At 31.7% G+C, this 21,723-nt stretch overlaps 1 long non-coding RNA gene across 2 annotated transcripts in view; it reads left to right on the forward strand.

Annotated features, from left to right (window-relative positions):
* The window catches only part of LOC110282414 (uncharacterized), a 113,519-nt gene that overhangs the window by 40,374 nt on the left and 51,422 nt on the right, over positions 1 to 21,723 (forward strand). For both annotated transcript variants that reach the window (XR_015431038.1, XR_015431037.1), the window contains exon 5: positions 11,120 to 11,171. This is a non-coding gene — a long non-coding RNA (uncharacterized LOC110282414). The remainder of the gene's footprint in view (positions 1 to 11,119; positions 11,172 to 21,723) is intronic.

Genomic DNA, 21,723 nt, shown 5'->3' on the forward strand with positions numbered 1-21,723 from the left:
TACAGCTATGGCAACATTTCTCGTTGATATTTTATCATACATCAAAAAATAGTTACTTACAAGAATCTTTCGCAATGGATATTAAAAATGCAAAACTTAATAATTGTAGAATAAATATATATCCAGAAAGCTTTTTTTTAAAAACATTTCTTTGATAAACTTCTCCTGTTTCACATGCAACATCCTTTCTGAATGCTGTTCTTATTCAAATAAATTTTAAATGGTTAGTACTAACTGTTAGAAAATGGGTCCGGCCGTCGGAGCGAGTGGGGAAAGTATTGGTTATGTTGATTAGGAACAAAATATATTGAGTACAGGCAGCCAATATTTGTTAAAACTGTAAAAAACAAGAAAATAGAAATTGAGTCTGGAGGTCGGAGCGAGTATAAAAAACGTTAATTTGGTTGATTGGTATCATAATTAGTTAGATAAGCGTCAGATATTATAGGAACCTAAAAGAAAGCAAATTTAAATAATGGTCCGATGGTCGGAGCGAGTATGAAGTTTTTTTAAATTTTGATATGTGATACTAAGCTAAAAATTAAACAGACTACTAAAACAATAAAATACTATGAAAACTCAAAAGATAAAGAGTGGGGCCGGTGGTCGAAGCGAAATTAGTTTAAAATAGACCAAACGGGACAAAAGCCGAATATGTAACGGTGCTACCAGTGGTGGCATGTGAACAAAATTTTATCTATAAAAAAGATGGTATTAGACTATGAAAGGTTAAGAATAGAAAACAGGCTAAATTAGTTGATCCCCTACTAGTGAGGGATATAAAACTCAGAAAATTTATGTTGAGTTGTGTTAAGCACAGTTAGAAAAGAGAACGCAATATAGAAACATTGGTAAATACAAAACATGTTTAAGACATGATTAAAATTGGTAAAATTAATAATTGCTATTGACAAATTGACACTTGGTCAGGGATAGTAAATAAAAATTAATTGAGTATAGGACATCGCTATGACGAAAAAGTTGTAAACTTAAGGAAAGATTAAATTGTTAAAAGTATTTTTGGTAACAGCAGCAGATGATATAGCCTGGGACTGTCCCGTTGATAATATTGTAGCAAAATAATTTTCAACCAGTAATCCAGCAAATCTAGTTAAGTGATGACCCTAAGCTATGTATAAATATGTAACAGAACATTGTACAAATGTATGTGGATAGTTAAGAAATATTAGTTGTAAGATAGTAAAACACAGATACATGATAAAAACAATTTAATGGCAAGCAAAAATTGAACCCAAAATAAAAATATAAAGCCCTAACGTGTGTAAGATAATGTAAAAAAGCATTGCAAGAACCTAAGTGGAATTAAAATAAAAAACTAATAAGAATGTAAACACTGACTTTGATATTGATATATGACAGCAATAAAATGAAATTATCACCGAACAAGTTAAAAGAATTAAAAAATTTTAATTATTAAAGAAATGATGATCTGGCTTGATCATAAGCACTTAACCGCGTTTTTCATCATGAAGATAGTTTATAAATTGCTATGGGGAATAGAACACCATTAATAATGGAAAAGTGATGTGACTTTAAAAATTTATATAAAATCAGAGGGAGGGTGATAAAATAAAAAGACAGGATCACACAACGTGATCCTGCGCACTCTAGACCAGGGGTTTCCAACAGGCGGCCCGGGGGCCGCATCAGGCCCACAAAGCCTTTTTTTGTGGCCCTCAAACTAAAATATATTAGTTGTCATTTTTTACGGACAATTTTCGTAAGAAATCTATATGGGTTTAAAATACTTTTCTCGTTAATAAGAACCTAATTTCTTTGTTTCTGTGAAATTTAACATACCAATGGAGCAAAAAAAATTTATTTCTCAGGTTTTGCATCCAAGAAAATATTTATTCAAATACAAAAATAATTGTGTATGTTGCTCTTTTTTATTTACTTATTTATTTATTTTTTCGTATTTTGTGAATATAATTTAGCATGCGTGTATCAGAAATTTTCGTGAAGAAATTCTCCGATTTAACTTTTTGAAACCACTGATTTAGGACGAAAATATTTACACACACATTTGTAAATTTTAAATGTAAATATCTATTCTCTGGTGGTTGCAGCAGACAAACCTCAATTTTCTCATTGAACATTTTGTGTGCTACTATGTAAGTTTTAATACTAACCTTTTTAAAGTTTTATATCTTAGCAATTAGATATCTGTTGCACATAAATTGTTTAATACATAGGTGCACATTAAAGTTAGTGTAACCCGAATTTTTATGATTTATTTAATATTTTTTAAAATATTATTAATAACAATTAAATATTTTTAAAAATCTACTTCTTATTTTAATTTGTAATTCAATACTTTTGTTTTGTGCAACTTGGTAAAAATCTGACAGTAATATTTAATGTTCCTTCAAACGTAAAAGAGTCCTGCATAAAATTTTGATAAAGTTGCTGCCCACCATTTGATTTTTGTTTTTAATTGTTTCCCCCGGTCTCATGCAAGTTGGAAACCCCTGCTCTAGACTGTTAATAGCAACACAGGAGAGACCACATACACTACCATGAACTGAATACAACTCTCACCACAAATGCTCAAAATCCGGGAAACTTAATACAGTCCTAGTAGTATCCATTCATCGAATTGTATCCCTGATAAAAGTCTGGTGGCGGAGTAGTATGGCTTAACTAACATTGCGATTATCAAACATCAATTCAATAGATCCAATCTTGAGGTACCTTTTGATAAATATAGGTTGGCATTGTCGATTTCTACTCTCCCCACAGTCTGCATTGTAGGCGTTGAGGGCAGCTCTCAAGGGTCGGTGCCATTGTTCTATCATTCCATTACTTTGAGGATGGTAAGGTGAGGATCCCAGATGATGCCCAGGAGATGTGCTAGAGTTTTGAAGAGTCTACTCTCGAACTGGTGACCCTGGTCGATCGTTATCACTGAAGGTGACCTAAACCGGGCAGTCCCGCAGTGGACTGATCATAAAGATACGTTTCCCAGTAGAACATCGAACTCAAGCATCACTCGCTGCGTTCAGTAAGCGGGTGGGTGACCCGTTTGACCAGCCTGCGTAGGGACCGAGACTGTGCGGTATCGGTCCTCGTTAAACTGTTCTACCGTTAAGTGCTCTAGTTCGAGAGCAGGTCGTCGGGCTGCCAAGCAGGAGAGCCATCAAATTTGTGATGGTATGTCTTCGGATCACCCTCAGAGAAGTTTTCCAGACCGTCGCCAATAGCTCATTGTGTAGCTCTAGTAAGAGGTAAATAAAGTACCTACCTACCAAAGCGAGAAATACAGCTTTTAAATAAAGCCTCAGCTACCGCCTCTTCTGTAATCGGAACAGCTACCACCCATCTAGTAAGTCTGTCGATCATCGTTAAGCAGTATGAAAATCCTTTGGATGGTGGCAATGGGCCAACGATATCAAGATGAATAAGGTCAAGGCGGTTGAACTTTATTGGAAAAGAAAAAAAATAGGGGATTTAGTATGCCTTATGATTTTTGACATGGCATGCAGTAACTAGACCGCATATTGCAATCTCTATTTAAGTTAGGCTAAATAAATCCATTAACAATCAGTTTATTAATTGCTTTCGTACTGGAGTGTGATAAGTAATGAATGCTATCAAATATTTGTGTACGCAATTGTCTTGGAATAAAAGGTCTAACATTTTTAGTAGAAATGTCGCAGTATAAAAAAAAGCGTTCGTATAAGCCATATTTACATTTTTAAAATCTAAATCTTGGGAAATATTGATTAAACGATTAAATTGTTTATCATTTTCCTGAGCTTCTGCGATTTTGCTATAATCTATAGGATTTGGTATTGTTTATAGAAGCTATTTTTGATAACGCATCTGCTGTTATATTATCAGAACCATTTGGGTATCCTATATCAGTTGTAAACCGAGATAAAAAATCTAATTGACGAGCTTGCCGAGGGTGAACATTTATCTCACTTTTGCTTAAATGCATAGGTGAGTGGTTTGTTTTCTGTGAACAAAACAAAATTTCGAGCACTTAACTGAATTGCTTGATTACAACTCCCTATCGTAAGCGCTATAGCGTTTTTTTCAGTTTCGTATAGTTAGTGCAAAAAATGCTAACAGTTGAAGAAGTAAATTTTCTGTTTGAAATAAAGATTTTTCCGTTGCAAAATCCGAGGCATACACGCGACAATTCTAAATTTGCATCGAGGTTAGGATGCGCAAGCTGCGTAGCGTTTGCTGAAAGGGTTTTGCAATTTTGAAATTCGCTCATGGCCTGTTCTGATCAGTTAATCACACGATTATCATTCCGCTCTTTGAGCCTTCCAAAAAATCATTTAAATAAGTTCAGGTAGAACACAAAAAATTAAGAAATCAGAGACTCGGGTAACAGAGAATCGGGTAACTTAAGAAATCAGAGATCAGAGAATCGGGTAACTTAAAATAGTGTATATTTTATCAGGTTGAGGTTTGTTGCTATCGTTAGTTATTAATTATCCAAAAATCGAAATTTCTGACACTCCAAACGGACATTTTGATACGTTCACTGTTAAACCATATTCGTTTAATTTTTGAAATATGGCTCGAACATGCGTTTTGTGCTGTCAAGGTGCGTAGCGTTTTTAAAAAAGTGGTTAAAGGTACTTATTTTCGTTTTTTAAAAGCCCTTAAAGGTGCTTTTTTCATTGGATATTTTTAAAAAGTGCTTCATTTTTCCTTTCGAAAATGAGATTTTTTCTTTACCATGTCGATTTTGCAGCGTATTATGCAAAGCCGTGTTTTTCACTTTGTTCTATTCAACATTCTCGCAAATCATTCAGCCACAATCTCTTGTGACGTACCGTCGGTCCATAGCGTATGAAAGCGCCAATCATTTTACACGTTTGATGTAATACTTGCGAATCCGCATGTGCGTCTACTGAGCTGGGTTCGGTAAGATTATTGCACTCTTCTGCAACATTTTGCAAAATATTCACCATTTCAGACATCATTTTCCACCTTCTGATATCGAACCGAAATCTATTTATCTGTTTATGGTGTCTAATATAATCAAGAAAAAGAGTCAGAAACTAGTTATTTTATCTTCATCATGTAAAGTCTTTGAAAATTATTTTGCATTTTCTTAAAGTATAGAGTGCTTAAAAATATTTTTTGAGTGCTTGATAAGTAGGGGAGAGTGGGGTCAATTGTAACATTTTTTACTTAACTATTTTTAACTAACAAAAATCCAATATATTATTAGTATTAATTGACAGACGAGTAAAGTAGACTATCCTCTACTAGAAAAAAAATAAATACCTTATTTTAAATGTTATTATATTAGTTATTAACAATTTTTGACAGTCGTGCACTTGTTACAATTGTCCCCACTTGCGGGGTCAATTGTAACAGTTCACAAATTCAACTGAAACATAGTTAATTATACATATTATCATAGTTGTGATATATTTTTTTCTTGATCAAAATAGTAGTGATATTTTAGGAGTAAAAATAATAATGAGCAGAGACCTAAAGGGTCAAACTTTTAACTTTAAAGGGTTAAAAATTTTAATTTATTCCGTGAAAGGTGACACATAAAATAATGCACACGCAGCATAATATAAATGATATAGGAAACTATTGGTGGTTCTTAAAGAGTTAAGTAATGGTTTGTTAACATAAGATTATTTATTTTCAGCTGTTACAATCGTCCCTTAACCTATTGTTACAATCGTCCCCAAGATGCCATTTCAGCTTCATTTGTTAAAAACATTGCTAGTTAATTAACAAAACTAATCTTTTTTTATTGAAATGTTAATTAAGGTGTCCACTTACATATTCGGTTAATAATTTTTATTTGTTTAAGCAAAATTACTTTGTTACAATATAATATTCTAATACCAAAAAAAGTACTTGCGTAGCGTGAAAATATCTTTTGTGATGTAACTCTTTCAAAAGTACATAAAAATGGTTGCCAGCAGGGGTGTACATGTATATTTATTAAATACACCTTGTGCGCCACCTAGGAACCAAGTCTAGAACCCGATACTCGAAATTTTTGCTCTGTTACAATCGTACCCTGTTACAATTGACCCCACTCTCCCCTACTTAAAAGGTGCTTATTTTTTGTTGAGAGATTTGGCTACGTACCCTGGCTGTTCCTCTGATTCACTAAAAAAATAAAGATTTCACCGAGGTTAACGTAGCGATAAGGCAAATCTCCAAAAAACGCAGAATTTAATAAATTTTGCATTTATTAATGAACCTCTGAAAAGTTTGCGACCAAAACTCGAAAAACCAAAAAGTGTTCTCAACTTTTTGTTTGTCGTCTGGAGTGTACTGGAATATGAAAATAAGCACGGACAATATCAATCTTTGAAAAAAATATTTGTTATGAAACGCGTGGGTGAAATCTTATTGTTGGGGAATCTTGTTGTTGCTGTGTTTAATTTCCTTTAGTCCCCAACTGGTTGAATATTTCCTAAGCTTTAAGTAGTAGAGACGACTATAGAGACACCGAGGGCTGGCGAATACCCTGCTCTAGCATAAACTGAAATTCTTGTTTTACAACATCCTATATTTTTTGGACTTAATCGTCTAGGTTTACTCTGTGTAGGCGGACCAGTTGCATTGATGTAATGTGCAGTATACGCCTGCTTTATTTTTGAGGTTAATTTACTCATTCCCAGAAAATTTAATATGTGCCTCCTGAGCCATGGTGGCTTAGGGAATAGAGCACTCGCCTTTCAACGAGGTGACCCAGGTTAGATCCCCGCAACAACTGGTTGATTCGATTTCCGCACGCGGCACGATCGACCATAGTGCTGACGTAAAATATCCTCAGTGGTAGACGGATTATGGAGTCCCCTTGCCATCCATCTTACCAGGGCAGGTTTTCGTGGTTTTCTTCTCCTTGTAACGCAAATACGAGGTAGTTCCGTCAAAATAAGTCTGCCACGAAGGCAAAATTTCTCCCAATACTTCATCCAGTAGTTCCCTAGTCTTCTGGATTGGGTTCAAAATGACAAGGACATGAGTAGTCGTAAGCCAAAAAAAAATTGGGGTCGGCTGTTCAACGCCGGTTATAAAATAAAAAATATGCGTCACCTGAAATTTATTTTATTTAAAAAGTATCCATTTCGGTAGTTATGCCAAATAAAGAAAAGGGACAATTAATTTACGCCATTTTTGGTCAATCAACAGCCCTAAGTGCTCTGAAAATAATTGGAATAGGCAACGGAGTAATTAAATTTTTTTTATTTGCAGTCCTTTCGTAATTCTGAATTACGAAGAATGATTAATGCTGTTCAATAACTTACTTCCGTAGGTCAACATTTTTGAATTATTAGCTTTAAAAAATTCTAATGGTTACAAATTTCTAATCATTTTCGAGGCGGGCAAGTTACTCACGTCCAAACCTGAATCCACTAAAAAATTTTAATTCGTCTTTTTATGAAATACAACTAAACGACACGAACATCATTCGGCATTTAGATCACTTGTCGCCGTCCCAGCGACAACCGTTTTTAGTTCTTCTGGCTATTGTTGTAAGAACACGAGAAACCTAGCTTTTAACCTAGCTTTTTGACAAAATTTCGAATGATAAAAACTGAATTTAGACGGTCCTTCTTTTCCCTATAGCTGGATCTGTCTCTAAGAAAATTATTATATCTTGTTCGAGATCGATTGCGCGATCTCTCACGAGAAAATCTTTCAAATTGCTGTTATTTGCTGACGAAGTGTTATTACATCGATACCAGGTGTTACCTGTTATCGTTATCATCGATACGAAGTGTTGATATACCAGGTTCGATGTTGAAAAATCTTTTCGTGGATTTTCAGACTTGAACTAGTGGATTTATTTATCACACAAACATTTAGTAGGCGATCCGTTCTAAATTTGGCTATTTTATCAGCTAGTTGAGCTAAATTTTCGAGTGGCGCTTAGCTAACGGAAAGATTTGTTGGTATTTCTGCTGGCAAACGTTGTAGCTGTAAGGTTTTCAAAAAATGTTCATTTAAAGATGTGCAGTGCACAAAAAAAGGACCACCCTGAATAACTTTTGATCTAATGATCGGATTTTCACGTTCTAGCACTCAATCTTCATGGTTCGATGAGGTGACATCAAAAATGGTATTTAGTAAGTGCAGACGATATTTTTAGTTACGAAATCAGATACAAAAAACGTACTTTCAATGAATAAACATACCTTGTTAACGACGGATTCAGATTTCTGACCCCCAAAATATAGACGCAATTTTTGTCATATGGTCCCAATAATTTGGTCAGAGAAGCGCTCCAAAGTTTGAACCCCTTAATGGTCCTTTTACTTTTAGCGTATTTCGCTATATCTCGAAAACTTTTTAAGCTAACTGAAATTTTCTTTGAATACAATTATGAAATTCGTTTCCGTATGTATAGTGAAATCCGCAACAAGTAAAATTAACATTAATTGGTCCATACCTTGGAGTGTTCTCCTGTCGAAGCTATGGGCCTCCTATATTTCGGAGATCAGAAATTCAATTCCGTCGGGAAAAAAGTATGTTTTTTCAGAGAAAGTACGTATTTGTGTCCGATTTCGTAACTTAAAATATCGTCTGCACTTATTAATTAGCATGTTTGAGGTCACCCCCTCGAATCATCAAGATTGAGTTCTAGAATGTGAAGATCAATTATTACATAACTATTAAAATCAATTATTACATTATTATCAAAAATTATTCAGGGTTGTCCGTTTTTTATTTATTGGCGTTCTGTGCCTGCAAGCGTTTGCATTTGTGACGGTTTTTGTCGTCCCCTAACTGCAATGCAGAAGGAAGTTTGCGAATTTGTTCGAATTTGTTGTCTGTGAACCAAAGTGTGATATTATTCTTCCATGTTTAGTGGTAGTTTAAAAAGCATACTTGCAAATAGAGATTCAGTAAGATTCTGCTCAATTTCGTTTGTAATGTTCAACTTTAATAACAAGTTTAAACAAATTAAACGAATTAACGCACTAACGCAATTTTGACACGTATTTTCATTTTAGAATTAAATTTATATTAAAATTAATACTAACAACGAAAAAAGAATTTCTAAGGGGAACAAATTGCATAATAAAACCAAACGAATGATCTTAAAAACAAACTTGAATCGTCGCCACGTAGTATACAATCCAATAACTCACGTAGTATAATCTAATTATTTTTCCAAGAAGGTTGCTTTTAGCGTGCTGCGATGAGCGCGATCACCACTGGAGAGAATATAAAAGGTTAAACTTTCTCAGAACAATTTATTCAAAATAATAGTGTAACTTTATCAGAGGAATAAACATTTTTAACAAACTTAAACATTTTGCGTTCGTTATGCGACGAAGGTAAGTGCCAGTTATTAACTTCCCCCCTTAGACTGAGGATGTTTATCCGGGGTTGCCTTTTCTTCAAAATCTTTATTGATGAGCCGCAATGGCTCTGGGGATAAAACGTAAGGTGAATAACGTAAGGTTCGATAAAACGTAAGGTTCGAATCCCAGCCACGGCTGGGCAATACGAATTCCGTATCCGGCTTGCACCGGCCACAGGGCTGATGGATCATGAGTTAGAGTCCCCTTGCCGCCAGGCTGACAGTAGAAGTTTCTCGTGGTCTTCCTCTCCATGTAACGTAAATGTGGATTAGTTCCGTCGAAAAGTACAAATTTTCCCTTGTCTTCTGGATTAGGTTCGAAATTGCAGGGCTACAGAGTTGAACATTAGTTGTCGTAAACCCAAAATTGGGTCAGCTGTTCAACGATGGTTATAAAATAAAATGAAACTTTTTCTCGCCAAGCTTGCGGGAATGAAAATATTAGTGAGAAACTGGTTAAAACTGGTGAGAGTGGCGAGTACATCAAAGGAATAAGTAGCTAAATAAAGAAACAATATTTTCTTCTGAGCTTAAAAGTAGCTAATGTAACTTTTAAATTATAAATTTTCATTATTCATATCATATAATTTTCATAAAGTACTCAATGCAGTGTATAAAATAATTTGATGTTTAATTAGCACTAAATATATTTCTTCGGCAAGAAATATATTTCATTATTTTATGCCCATTTAATTTTATCTATATTTATTTAAATAAAAGTAATTTTAAAATTTATTAAATGTGTAGTTATCTACTTGTAAATAAGGAATAAAGACTTGTTCTACCAAGAAGAGTTTTTATTTAAAAATGTTTTCTCTTCTAAATTAATATACTTTTCATTCGACAAGTTGGTTCTCTGTCTTTGCCATTCATTATTGCTTTGAATTTGACTTAAAAAAAATAACTGATTAAACTTATATATTCCGTAATTAGTTTGCAGTGAATAAATAATAAATTTTTTTATTGGTAATACTATTAAGAGTTTTAGTTGCAGTACCATTGTTAAATAATATTGAAAGTTATTTTTAGATTTTGTCAGCGTTCTCTGATCGCTAAATGTGAAAACCTTTATAAAAAAAAATGAAAAAATATAATTGGAATTAAAAAAAGACTTTTGTTTAATTTATACTTTGTTAAACAAATTCTGATTTTTATTAACCATGATAAAATGTCTCAATGTTTCTCTCAGAGCCGCTAAAATGTTTTAGTACGTTTCAGAATGTCGTAATATATTGAAAATATTTGAGTTTTAAATACCATGCAAAAATGGTCTGAAAATTATTTAAACGATATAGATTTACGTAACGTGATGTGAGAAGAGGCAACTGGTACTAACATCACATCAAAATGTCGAAACTTAATCCTGGCTGAAAAAAACTAGCTGACAAAATAAATTTCAAACAGTAATGGATTTCACGATGAATTTGGTACACTGATAAAAGCGATTACCTAAATATGATATTTTGAGTATGAAAACCCAAATGGGAGAATATTATCTACAAAAAGGTTATAAAAGCAGCAGAAAAACGATGTGGTTTTTCCATTAAATTGTCACTCATTGAGCTTGTAAAGTTATAATTTAAATTCATAGTATGCTCGTTATAATATCTTGTTCAAAGTATTGGAATTTGAGAAACATGAGGGAGTTATGTCTGGAGACGGAACCCAATCTTTTCCAACCCCCATAGGGAGTAGTAGCATACCCTGAATTTTTAATTGTACTATTTAGACTGCTCTTATTTTTTAACTATGGTTTTACTACAGCAACAATTTTTCTTATAGGAAAGAGCTATGATGTGATATGAGCTGTATAACGTAGTACAACAAAATACAGGTAAGATTAAAATTCTCATTCTTATCAATTTTGAAATCATTACGTGTTTTGTCCAAAAATTTAAATTTTCTAATATCTGTTGCTTTTTTAATGTAGCTATCTAATTTTTTATTGATAAACGGATTATGTCAAACCGAAACTTGTCTCACGGTAAAGTGATGCTGTTTACAGAGGTCTTTTATTCTATTCCTGTTTTTGACAAAACTGTGTTACCTTTTTGATATAATGCAAACACAGAAGGACACTTGGTTTGAGAATTAATATTTTTTATTCAAAAATTAAAATTTTGTTAAGTTATTTTGCACTATAAGTAAACTGGTTTATACATAAGAAATATCTATACATGCATAAGAAATTTTTTGAAATTTTCTTCACATAAAGGTTTGATTCCAAATGGGAAATGGAAGTATTTAAGATATAGAATATTAAGTACTGCCAGGATAGCCTGCTTGTTATGGTGATGGACCCATGTCCAAGTGATCATAAGTTCGATCATCGCTGACCGAAGAATCCACGTGTAGTAAATGGTGAATGGTGCACGTTAAACCTGTCGGGTCACAAAGTCATCTATGTTCACAAAACAAATCATATCTCTGGGGTACTGAATTAAAGATTGATCGTTCTCAGTTTCAGGTTAAAATCACGATCTGTGAATGAATAATTGAATATATGAATGTGTCCGCCGTGTAAATGAACTGCGACGTACGCGCGACTGAATTAGTATTTTTGGCCATAGATGGCGCCACTGAAGCACAAGAAACGCACTTTTGCCTTAAATTCGCTTAGTTTCACCAAGCAGGCTTGCTGGTATTGTCAGGTGGCATTAGAAACAACAACAGAATTTTAAGTTTTTTACTGGAGATGCAAATAATTATTAACCCTTTATTTATTTATTTTTGCAGAGATATTTTTTTTATTTTTTAAAACCTTTCCCACTAAAAAACTGCCAAGAAATGAATACTTATAGATTTATAGTAAACTTTTCTTATGTATAATATTGAATCTATTCGGGCAGTAAACTGAAAAAGAAAGTTGTATTTATAAATTTTATGCTATTATTAGCTAAAATATGTTAGCAAATTGCATTTTGCGAAATAAAATTCACGCAAAAGTTTTTTTTTAATAAATATAAAAATACAATAGCAATTTTTAATCTGTGTTTATATCATAGATAGTTTAAAGAATTTGAAGAGTGACTTGAAAAAAATACTACGTCTTGTAGAATTAAAATAAAGTATGATTTTTAAATTTTCCTTTTTCAAAATTTAAATATTGTTAAAATTACAAATTTTGTTTTGAAATTCGCTGGTTTATCCACAAAGAATATATCATTGAATTTGATTTTGTAAAATTTCTAAAATTATGGAAACAAATTTGAAACATGGTTTTTGAAGGATTTTTTCCGGTTGAATAATTTTTAATGCTTACATGATTGTTACTAATATTGTTTAAGCGGAATTTATCAACTATATGTTTATTGTAAATCAATTCCAATAACTTTAAATAAATTGACATTTGATAGAAAATATTTCATTTACCAATCAATATACGAAATGCACCGTAAAATTGGCTATTAGTATATCACACTCGTTTCAAAAATATTTTACCAATTTAGTTCAATACCAAAATAACTTGAATGAAGTAAAAGTATCAAAACAAATTATTTAATACAAATTTTAAAAAAATGCTTTTAAAAAAACCCAGAAGCAATACTTCTTTATGGTTATTTTTTTATGCATATTCTACAAAATTTGTAATTTTTTTATAATCGTCATTGAAAAGTTGACCCAATTTCGGGTTTACGACTACTAATATTCAACTCCGTAGCCTTGTAATATTGAACCCCATCCAGAAGACAAGGAAACTCCTGGATCATGTATAGGGAGAAATTCGCCTTCGTGGAAGACTTCTCGATGAAACTAACCCGCATTTGCGGAACATGGAGCGGAAAAAAACGAAAGCCTTTCAAGATCCCTTGAACCCATTATCCTTCTACCACTAAGGATATTTTTACGTTAGCACTGCTGTCGGTGCAAGCCGGGTGCAGAATTCAACCAGCCACTTCATATGAGGGTGGGCGCTCTATCCCCTCAACCACCACGGCTATCCAAGATTTTGCAACATTTAATATTCACAGTTTTTTACATAAAAAGAAATCAATTTTGTATTTTAGCAACATTAAACTTAAATCGATTCTAACGCGCGCTTGTCTGATATTTTCTTAATTGATACCGGCCATTTGATAAGGAATAACGGAATCTTAATTTTAGACTTAATTATTGAATGATAATTCTAAATTAATATTGGAAATGCAGAAAAGAAATATTTAACAGAAAATAGTTTATTTACTATTTATTATATGATATATAACATGATTTAAATAACTATATTTGCACCATAAATGGAAAACACCAACTAAGAGCAAAACATGATTTATTTTAATAACGCATAGGTTTGCAATTAATCTAAAACAATACTAATTTAATGGGATTTGAAAATCAACTATGAATTAAATTCAAGCGACACTAAAACTAATAATAAACTAACTTCAAAAGATCGACATACTTTAAACTAATAAAGGAAACCCGCTTGACCTCATAAATAGAAATATATTTATCATATAGCAGCGATTTCAATTTCGTTTCGTTCCTACATGACTACATTTTAATTTATAACCGTCGTTGAACAGCCGACCAAATTTTATGAGCTTACGACTACTAATGTTGAACTCCTTAGTCTTGTAATTTTGAACCCAATCCAGAAGACGAGGGAGCCCCTAGATCGAGTATTGAGAGAAAGAGTCATCTGTGGCCACGAATTCAATTTCTGCCACACCCATACGTCACACCCGTTTATAGAGCGGACCTATTCATACATCCATTCATTAATTCATTCATTCACATACAGTAATTTTGATCTGAACAACAGAACGATCAATATCCAATCCAGTACCTTTGAGGCATAATTTGTTATAGGAACTGGAAGGACTTTGTGATACGACATATTTAACGTCCACTGGTCATCATATAACTATACAAATTCGTTGTTATACTAATGACTTGAAAATAAAAAAAAATTGAATATATATTCTGAATTAATAAATAAATTTTTAATATTTAGTAATGTTTATACATACAAAAAGTAGAATTCGTATCTTTTTTTATCGAATAATATCGGAAGTATTATGATAATAAACCAAAAAATAATAATAATAAACCACTTTGTTCATATTTTTCACGTTATTATGAGTCATATCTGAGCTGATTTCTTACACAATTTTTATTCATTAGATCCCGTGTTAGAAGTTTAAAAAACTTTATTTAGATGGAGCTGTTCTCAGAAAGAGCCTAAGAAAGCATAATTGATTAGTTAACTAAAATATAAATTGATTAGCGCTGAAAAGAAAGACATAAATTTTTCTACTTCCTCTTTTAAAACTCTTGTATTTTTCCAAAACCTTTAGATTAAGAGGAATTTCGGGGATGTAACAACTAACTCTGGATGTTTCTGCATTTTACATTAATGGCTTTACAGTAATAAGAAAGCTATGTATTTATATATAAAAAAATGTATTTTATATTGCTCCCACTATTTAACTGAAATTTCTGAAATTTAATCAAAATTCATTAAAGCAGAAAAATTTAGAAATAATGATTTGTTCAAAAACATTTAGACTATGATAAATTTCGGGAGTTATCTTAATGCGCATATTTCTAAAAAAATATTACCTATTAACTTCAGAAAATAATCTTTCAATTGGATTCTTAAATACTTATGTCTCTTTGTGTGACTCTGTCTTAAAATTAATAAGAGAATTCTTTTTCAAGCTTTTATAAATGTTTTTATGAAAGTCATTTTTTTTCTAAATTTATTTTAAAATAATTAATAAATTTTGAGTTTTAAAGTATGCAAATCATTTTACAAATTTACTTTATTTTAAAGTAATTTCAAATGAAAAAAAATGGAATAAAATCGGTTGAATAGTTTCTGCAAAATCCAATCTTTAAAAATGCTTCGTTGAAATTTCTTAAATTTTGTATTCTAACATTTAAAATTAAATACTTCAAAATTATGTGAAAATCAGTATACCTTGCTATTCGAACGTTTTTAAACTGCTATTAAATAATATGATAAAAAATACTTAAAATTATTCTTTACATGCAATTATTTACGGATAAATTCGTTTTATATTTATGTGCGAAAATGTGCAATATGCTTAAAAAAATTATCGTGATTTATCGAATTATGCTAAGAAGTGAATCTGTATTAATGAGTCTTAAGTTTTTATTGTTCCCCTGTGAAATTATTAGGAGCAGTGTACTACTACCCCCATATTTTGGACGTCAAAAATCCAAATTTGTCTTAAAAAATACCTCTAAAGTTTTAAGTACTAAGGACCCGTTCATTGCAAATTCTAGCGCAATCCTTCTTATTTGCCTTAATTCGCTTTTAAATTTTTTTATCACTTTTAATCCTCTTAATTTTGTTTTTACTTTTCCCTAAAGTTTCGTGTGGTCTACACTTATATTCAATTAATTTTTACCCATTTTCTGCCAAAGTTGTGCAAACGCACCGTTTTAATAAATATTTTTTATTATCACTATGACGTATATTTCTCACTAATTTTATTTTTCTGCTATTATCAAGGATTCTTAAGAACCCCAAAAATTAATTGTAATTCAATTGGAGTGAACTCTTTCTGTTGGGAAATTTTTAAACTATTAAAGTTTTTTTAAACATAAAATGGTTATTGACAAATGAAATTTTTTGAAAATGTCTAATTATTACTTTTGAGATAAATTATTATGATTTTATGATGGATTAAAGTTGCAAATCAGTAAATGAAAAAAATATTAAAAAATAAAAAAATTCATAAGAAAACAAGCGTTCAACAAATGGTTCGTTCATTGGTTTGGTGTATAGTGTCTATACGCACCATTTAATTAAGATATCCTAATGAATGTAATGTAAGCGTTCGACAGATTCCCTTAATTTTTAAACATAAGACTTTTTCAAACAATACGACTTATGCATTTTTAAAAAAATTCTCAGGAATTCGAATGATTTTCCTAAATTTTGCATTTCGTCATTTTAAATTGCATTTTTTTTAACGATGCAAAAATTGTATGCCTTACAATTCATTCATTACATTTTATTCAAAAATTACAATTTTATATCATTTTGCATTATAAGTAAACTGGTTTATACATAAGAAATATCTATAGTATCTATAAGAACTTTTTTGAAATTTTTTTCACAAAAAGGTTTGGTCCCAAATAGGAAATAGAAATATGTAAGATTTGGAATTTTAAGTAGGGCCTGTATAGCCTGGTAAATAATGCGTTGGGTCCATGTCCAAGAGGTCGTGAGTTCTATCACCGCCGACCGAAAACTCCCCGTGTAGTAAATGGTGAGTGGTGCACGTTAATTCTGTCGGGTCACAAAGTCTTCTATGTTCACAAAACAAATCATACCTCTGGGGTACTGAATTAGAGATTGATTGTTCTCGGGTTCAGCTTGAAATTATGATCTGTGGATGAATAAGTGGATATATGAATGTGTCCGCCCTGTAATAGGCTGTGACGTGTGTGTCATTGAATTCACAGTTTTGGCCAGAGATGGCGTCACTGAAGCACTTCTTCCTTACATTAGCTTAGTTACACTAAGCAGGCTTGCTGACATTGGTAAGTGGCATTAGATATAGCATATGGCAGCCATTATTTATCATATAGCATTATTTATCACTAGCCACCTAAGGCGGCCAGCTGTCCGTCACTCTGAAGGTTTTCACAAATAAAGTTCTTTAAAACATAGCAGGAAATCTGAAGATTAGTGGACAATTAAAGTGTTCCTGTCCAGCAATTTTGTCTTCATATCCAGTTCTGCTGTAGATGTGTTATAGCTCTTGAGGATGTTTGAAATTATATAGCTACAACGCTTAAGAAAAAAAAAAACTAAAATGCTAAATACATGAAAAGAACACGAAAACGAATAAATTTTTTTATGGTATCAATTTCTATTTCTATATAATTTTTTATAGTATCAAATTCTATTTCTATATCTGTTACGTCAAGCACTCAGGTATTATAATTTGATCTAGTTGTGCTTGTATAATTTTGATCTAGTTGCGCTTTCTACGTCATTTTGTTAACATCGTTTGGTTTGTTATTTAACATCGTTTGGTTTGTTATTTCTAAGTTAACTTTCAAAAAATTGGCTGGCATCAGCATTTTTATTCTTTAAGTTGTTTATTTTTTCTTTTGGAATTCGTTCCTTTTTAGCGAAATGTTTTTCAACCTAATCGAATTCTTTGCCGACTGTTCTCTGTATATATAAAGAAAATAAAGTAAATATTTTTAAAGTGTTGTGAAAAGAATTTTTAGTTGTACAAAGTACTACAATATCGCTATAAAAATTATCGTCTTCGCTTAAGAAAAAAAAAAATAGAGCGTGGAAAGAAGAAGAAAAACTTATTATAACAATTATGAACAGCGACAAATATATCAAAGCGAAGCGTTCTATTTACGTATCGAATATGTTGCCACATTTTTAATACAAAAGTTAAACTTTTCTCCACTTTAATAAATGTAAACTAATGCGAACTTTATAATTAAATTATTAATTCCTTCGTATATTATTGGTTTAAGTTGTCGAAAATTAATATTTCAATTGTGAGGTTCGCATTAGCATACATTTATAAGAGTAGGGAAAAGTATATGCATTTCTTAATAGTTTTTTGAATATGGCTCTTTGAAGAAGAAAAAGCAGACGAAAAGCATAGACTTACAAAATGACTGATAACTAAATAACTAATCAAAATTTTTGAAAAATAAAGAAAATACTTCTTCATTATGTCAAAACACAATTATGGGCCGAGTTTCGTGCCCGGGCGAGGCTTCTGGGGCGATATATTGTGATTACAGACACACACACACACACACACACAGCCTCGTTTATTATTATGTATAGATGTAGCCATTATTTACCATAGAGCAGGCATTTCAATTTCATTTTTATTGATAACTATTATTTTTGTTATTGTCGTAGCCATTAAGGCACTGGGGGTGTGATCTTGTTCTCCAGTTTCGGCATCTATGGCCAAGAATTCGACAACTGCCACACCCATACGTCACACCCACTTATAGAGCGAACCCATTCATACATCCATCCATTCAATCAATCATCTACAGGACGTAATTTTGACCTGAACTAGAGAACGATCAATCTCCAATCCTCAAAGGCATAATTTGTTAACGGAACATGGAGGACTTTGTCACCCAACAGATTTAGCGTGCACTAGTCACCACATAACTATACTAATTCTTTGTTATACTAATTATTTTAAAGTAAATTTATGTAACGAAAAAATAGTTAATATGTATTCTGATTTAATAGTTTAAATACTTAGTAATTTTGATGCATACAAAAGTGGAATTCGTATCCTTTTATAACATAATAATATCGGAAGTATATTATAATTATAAAAAATAATAATAATAATAAAGCACTTTGTTCATATATTTCTCGTTATTATAGGTCGTATCTGAGCCGATTTGGGTCGGAGTTTTGATTCATTTAATCCAGTGTTAGAAGTTTTAAATCCTTTATTTAAATAAAGCTGTTCTCAGAAAGCGCCCAAGAAAGCATAAGTGATTAGTTAACTAAAATATAAAGTGACTAGTGCTGAAAAGAAAGATATAAATTATTCTACTTTTGCTTTTAAACGGCATTTTGGAATTCATATTTGCCCAGACTAAAATAAAATTATCTTAATATGAATCTGATGAATATGAAGCATTTGATTAATATGAATCTGATTAATATGAATCCCTTGATTAATATGAATCCCTTCATTAATATTACAACTAATCTAGATATTTCAGTTTCAATATCTTATGAAATTATTACTGATTCAAAAACAACGGTATTTTTATATTTATCATAAATTATTCACTTTTCGTGTATATCTTAAAGTGGAAGTTTAATATTATATTTGATAGGGACCTATTTTATTGGTAAAAAAGTTTTAGGTACTAAGGGCCAGTTCATTCTAAAGTCTAACGCAGTCCTTCTTATTTGCCTTAATTCGCTTTTCAATTTTTTTATCACTTTTAATTGTCTTAATTTTGTTTTTACTCTTATCTAAAATTTCGTGTGGTCTAATTTTAGATTCACTTCATTTTAACCCATTTTCGGCCAAAGTTGAGCATACGCGCCATTTCAATAAATATTTTTTTATTAACATTGTGGGGTATTTTTTTCACTAATTTTATTTTTCTGCAATTGTCAAAGGCTGTTAAGACACCCAAAAACTAACAATAATTCAATTGGAGAGAACACTTTCTGCTGAGAAAATTTTTTATGCTATTGAAGTTTTCTTTTAACTTAAAACGTTAAATGACAAATGAAAGTTTTTGAAAATGCATAATTATTCCATTTGAGATTTATCATTATGTTTTTATGATGGATTAAAGTTGCAAGTCAGTAAATAAAATAAAAAAAAATTCATAAAAAACAAGCATTCAGCTAAATGGTTTGTTCATTGTTTTGGTGAATGGGTGCCTATACGCCCCATTCTATTTCTTAAAAAAAAATTCATGCATGAAATTTTTTTGTGTCTTAATGAATGTAATGTAAGCATAGTTCAATGAAAATAACACCACATTTTATAGAATTTCTATGCTTTGCCTAAAATAGGAGAATTGAATGTGGTGTTTGTGGTAGGATAAGAAGAAATGTCTCATTCAGTTAAAAGAAATCTTCATTTGTTAAATAATCACACAAGCAAACTTTAATGCATACTTTTCAATTTATTTCAAAAGAAAATTGTCACAATTGGGGAAACATAATACTTTTTTGGCAATGTATTGCTGCTTAAAAACTCTTCATAAATTTATATTTATTGAACGTTGAAATTATAAATATTTCAGTTTTTTTAATTTTGAAAGTATTGCCCAAACGGGGCTATGTAGTTACTTTACGAGCATTGTAATGGTATACCGGACAAATGTAATCCAGGCAATGGCTCTTGATCTTTAAAAATAAACATCATTGAAGGATATATTGAGCAAATGTCTGACCAAATCATTTAAAAAAATTTATTTTTAATTGTTTTAAGTAGAGGGGCACAGCATACGACCTGTACAGCCGTATGTATAGCCTGCGGCAGCAACCTAAGCATAATTTTTAAAATTAACAATTTTAAAAAATAAATAAATAAAAGTTCGGTAATTTTAAATTGCGCAATCAGGCTGGGATAGCCTGGTTGGTAGGGCACTGGGCCCATTTCAAAGAGTTCTTGGGTTCGATCCCAGCCTACAATGGTTACTGATGCACATTAAATCTGTCGAGTCACAAAATCCTTCATGTTCCCATAACAAATCATACCTCTGGGGGTACTGATCCAGGAGTTTCCTTGTCTTCTGGATTGGTTCGAAATTAGGAGTTGAAGATTAGTAGTCGTAAACCCAAAAAACTGGTTCGGATGTTCTACGACGGATTTAAAATAAAATAATATTGCGCAATCAAATTTTTGATGCACAAAATCTCAACCAATGTAGTTTCTCAATGGTTAATGCTACGGATTTACGCATAGTTTTGTAAATCCCAATATTTTAATTCGACATTATTATTGACCCTCTTCGTGTGTGGTGATTTCGTCGAAAATTCAATGACTTTTCGATAATTATTGCTACCCATTTTCACGTAGTTTCTGAAATCGCGATATTTTTTTTTATGAAATCGAAATATGTTCGAACGTCTTGAAAGTTATGAGACGCTTTAATTGAGTAAACAGCATCGTAAATCTAAATGACTTTTGATCATTTTTTCGGCAGTTATTGCTAGTTTTCAAAATCGCGATATTTTTAGCACGACATTATTGTGAATTGCGAGTAACGATTCACTCATTGAGCTAACCATTTTTTGAAGTGGTTTATTTGTGACGATTTTATCGCAAATCAAATTATTTATGAATCGTTATTTTGGCAATTATTATTGCTACACATTTCAACAAGGTTTCGAACGTCCTAATATTTTTTACTCGAATCCCGGGCATTTAAATACATTACTTTTTGACGCTAGTTATGCCGATTTCATCGTAAATATAAAGGGATTTTAATAGTTTTTTTCGGTAATTATAACTATTAAAATCCCTTTTTATTTACGATGGGAACCTACGCCTTTCCCCACGGTTCAAAACATCCTCATATCCTTATCACTATATTTTCACGGCATGCGAGTTTTGAATCGCGTATTAAATTAATCACTCACTTGCTCTGTGTCGATATCAACGCAAATATAAGTATTTTTTCGCACGTTTATTTTTTGACAGTCGCAATTTAAAAGTCACACATCGTAATTCGTATTCTCGCGGTCTGAAAATTGCATTTCATATTAACATTAACGAGATTTCATACTAACATTAAAAATCATCTATCGCGATTCGTATTCTTGAGATTTAAAATCACAAATCGCGATTCATATTTTAGCGTTTAAAAAATCATACGTTATTACTCTTCTCGCAATTCAAAAATCACACACCACGATTTAT

This window comes from Parasteatoda tepidariorum, unplaced genomic scaffold, assembly GCF_982258835.1.
Source record: "Parasteatoda tepidariorum strain Cologne lab strain unplaced genomic scaffold, Ptep-v5.0 scaffold_12, whole genome shotgun sequence".
NCBI classification, from domain to species: domain Eukaryota; kingdom Metazoa; phylum Arthropoda; class Arachnida; order Araneae; family Theridiidae; genus Parasteatoda; species Parasteatoda tepidariorum.